This window comes from Leptosomus discolor, chromosome 6, assembly GCF_034619465.1.
Source record: "Leptosomus discolor isolate bLepDis1 chromosome 6, bLepDis1.hap2, whole genome shotgun sequence".
Classification (NCBI taxonomy): Eukaryota; Metazoa; Chordata; class Aves; order Leptosomiformes; family Leptosomidae; genus Leptosomus; species Leptosomus discolor.
In genome coordinates, this window is record NC_141396.1 from 51470780 (window position 1) to 51474950 (window position 4171).

Consider the following 4171-nt stretch of genomic DNA (forward strand, 5'->3'; position numbering starts at 1 on the left):
TGCAAAAAGCTGAGACATTTAATCACAGACAGATTCATTGGTAACTGTGAAGTAAATAACTTAGTAAACGGATGTGAAAGCAAACCTGTGGATGGAGGAGTGTGGGTGACTTAGGGGAAACAGGTGGATTTCCCTTTCTTTCACATGTGCTCTGGCTCCTCCTTCCCTGCCCACCCCTCCTCTAAACGCTGCTTCCCTACCTCAGCCATGATTCTCTTGATCACTTGCCTTCATTCCTCACTCTGAAACTTTGCTTCTTGACACTCACCCTGTTACAAACACTGGTCAACAGACCTCCCCGCCAGCAGTGCCGCGGGCAAGCTCCATCCTCTCCTTCATACATCATGTCATCAGGAAGCAGGGAGTGACAGAAAGGAGAGGCTGAGCCATGACACCTAGTGTGTGTGCAGAACAACGTACGCTCTCATCTGCAGCGCTGGCTCGTCCTTTGCATGAGACATCTTTAACTGGTCCTGAATACCTTGGTAAGAAGATGCAGCTTGGAACTTTCAGATAGCAAGAAAAAATAGCACATATGTAAAAGAATATTCAACAGTTTGCAATGCAAGACATTGATAATGGAAGACTGGCTTCTTAAATCACTTAAAAGTGAGATTAAACTTTAAGTGTGTGTTAATGTCTGCGTTGGCAATCCTTATCATGTGTGTAAAATTAGGCACGGAACCGAGAGTGGGAAATTTCACAGAGCACAGAATCTACAATATAGTACTTTCAGATCTCTTGTGGATAAAAATACTTGTTTTATGTTTTGTGTAATGTGGCGTTAAAGCAAGGCGAGACAGTTGTTATAGCTGTCCTACGAAGAATAAACAAATACAGTGTTTCTGATTATTTTCCATTGACAGAATATTTGAGACATTTTTTTAATTTATATTTTAGAAGCTATTTCTAACATTGATCTGTATGAAACTCTTCAGTTTACTGTTAATGTGTTCTTCTTAAAAAACCTGCCTTCAAAATCTGTTTAAAATTAATGTTTAATCCAAATATTCTGACGTTATTTAAAATTACATGCTCTAGTGATTTTTTTGGGTTTTTTTCTAGATGCAGTTTATCCATCTTAATGAGATGGGGTTAATGTATTTATTATCACTAACAAACATTCACTGGAATGACTTTGCAGTACTGTGTTCTGGTACTTGCATTCACAGTTGCTCATAAATAATTTTTTTCTGCTAGATAACTGCTTTGGCAGCAATTCTGATTTTTCAGAAAGAAAACCAGAAGTGCTTGGAAAAAAAAGAGGGGAACCCTCTAAGTAGTAGAACTTTGTAGCTACAGTATACTCTTTCACCACTTCTACCTGATCAATACCAAAGCCTTAGTAAATAAGAGAGTTTTATGTAATTTTTAAAAAGTTTTGGTTTTTTTTCCCCCCATTCATATTCTGTGCTCCTCTGAGAATGAATTTGTATTTGTTGTGGAAAAGAAAAAATGGTCATATTATAGAGCAGTGCAATTGTGCAGAAAAGGAAAGAAAAACATCATAATCCCAAGGGAAGTTTATATTTATCAGTCTACGTTTCCTTCTGTATAGCTGCTCAAGACTGTGCTAAGAGGCTGTTCCAGTTCGTGCTCTAGACTAGCCTTCAAGCAGCCTTGAGGTAGTTTAAGGCAATAGGCTTAATATTCTGTGGAAAGTTACTTCATGGATGTTACTTAATAAGCTACATGATTACAGAGAATTATTTTCTTTAGCTGACTTGTATTTTTTGCTGTTGTAGCTCCAATCCGGGATAAGAAACTTTGTTTTATTAACAACTGCCATAAAGCAATTCTAGCTTAGCTCTGTAGTTATTGGACTGGAATTGGGGAAATGGATGGATCAAGGATAGCTAGACTATGGTTATATTAACTGTAATTCTTTTAAAACAGATATACTACTGGGACCTTGTATCTGGCTCATGTGGGATGACAGTTTTGAGTCTATGCATCTGTTGGTATTTTAGTAAGAGTTCACTGCTTTGCCAACTTGCAGAATTCAGGGTAAGTAGCTGAGGTCAGTATTTATCAGTCAGGAAGAATTTGCTTCTGTTTCCAGCACTTAAATTTTATTTTATCTGCAGTACACCATCTCTCGTAGCCAGAACATCCAATCCTGCTTTAAAGCCAATCATATGTTCTGTGACACTTACAGTATCTTGAATCTGATACTGCAGGATGGCAGCTGTTCTCTCTCATTTAAGCAACTGTTCACTTGGAGATACCAAGCAGCTTCCATCTGGCTGGAAGTGGCTACTGGAAACCCAGTTTAAACAAGAGTTTAAAGAAAGCTCTCCTGAATGGGCCACTTGACTTCAAAGCCTTCAGGAGCACCTCCATGACAACGTCATCTACGAATCCACAAAAGCATTTTGAAACCTGACTCACTAAGGAAACTGCAGAACACTTAACAAATGAGTGGACAGAACCAGGTTAATGCATACGTAATTAAAAATCTGCTTACTTTAGGGGTCAAGGATCCTAAAAGTCAGCATCCTGCTACCCATGTGACGTGAATTCTGGATAGTTCAGCATTCCAGTGTTCTGTGCAGCCTGGGAAAGACTGAGAGGTAAAGAGATAGATCTGAAGGGAACTTTGATACAGCCTGAAACAGAAATTTGGGATTAATCTTTCTGGAATATTGAAAAACCAACAGCCATTAAGGTCAGAATTTATCCTTTCTGTTTAAGCTGCCTCATCTCCAGGCAGTTTTCATGGACAAGAAATACAGAATGTGTTTAAAAGAAATTTCTGCATCTTTTCTTATGGACCTATTGAAAATCCTCAGTATTGCTGTGGAAGTGACCCAAGCAGCAGGGAGGTAAGTACTCAAATGTCCAAAATAAAATCTCATCCATTGTGGCCCCAGTCAAGCCGCAATTCCATAAAGTCAGTATATCAAGACGAACAGACAACACGAGCTGTGTGTGCAGGTGCAGCTCCCACGGGTTTATCTTGCGGTCAGGTTGGAGGGCACTCTCAGGCCGTTTGGGTTCCCTTAGTTGGAAAGGCAATTCAAGACAGAGCATTCGTGATGTACGAACTAATCCAGAGCAGCACTGTGGACGTTGTTATGAAGGACAGCAGGCTAAATTGTTGCAGCTTTTTCCCACCCGTGAGTTTGCTCTTGTTTGCACAAACCATCAGAAAATGTACCTGTTGCCAGATCCAGTGGCCCAAGAGAAGCAAGGCTGCAGCAGCGCTGTCCCCAGCCCAGCCCACAGGGAGCCTAAGCACGTACCCCCGCAAGCACATGCAGGCGCGCACAGAGCGCCCCGCAGACACAAAACTGCACTCACGGCGGTATGGACAGGACCGAGGGGCTCCTCCCCTTCGCCCTTCCCGGCTCATCAGAAGGGGCCGGTACCGGGAAATGCACCCCTGCCCCGGCTGGGCTCACGCTCCATCCGCCCGGCAGTTGCCCCCCGATCTCGCTCTCCCCTGCTGCCTGTGCAGCCCGGCTCCAGCAGCTGCTGCAGCCCCTTCCCCAGCGCGCACCCCAGCACGCCCCCACCTGCCCACCCCACTACCGCTCCCTCCAGGCGCTGGCCTGAGCCAGCCATGTCTACCTCGTCACTGGTCCTTGGCTGCTCCTGTCTCAGTGGCTTCTCTCAGAGAGAGATGGAGACAGACACACACAGCCCGGCCTCTCCATCGATGCCCCCTCCCACTTCACAGGCACCAGGCTCCTGCTCTCAGATGCAGGTTAAAAGGGACCTTTAGAACCAATCCCCACGGCTTCTCAGGATAACCCGAGGTACCAACAGTCAAAAAAAAAACCAAACCAAAACAAAAACATACAGACTCCATGAATTTAATGTAGGAATGTATTTAATTACAAATCTATCTAGAACATTATACCCTTAAAAAATTTGGAAGACTTTGTTTTCCTACAAAATGCACTCATTTTTCTCATTTGTCGTGTGTTGTGAAAATATTAACCAAATAGCCCATTTGTTGGAGCAGTTATGGAGCGCTGTGGTGCCTTTGTGCATTTTATACATCAGCCAATATCTGTTACCCAAGACCAATTCTGCTTAACTTTTTTCAGATTTGATCTAAAGGACATATTTGGTATTACTGCAATGTCAATTACCTCTTGCCCAAACAGACAGACTTCTCAGGCTTTTTGAACAGTATTAACTTCTACAAGATAAAGAGACGAGA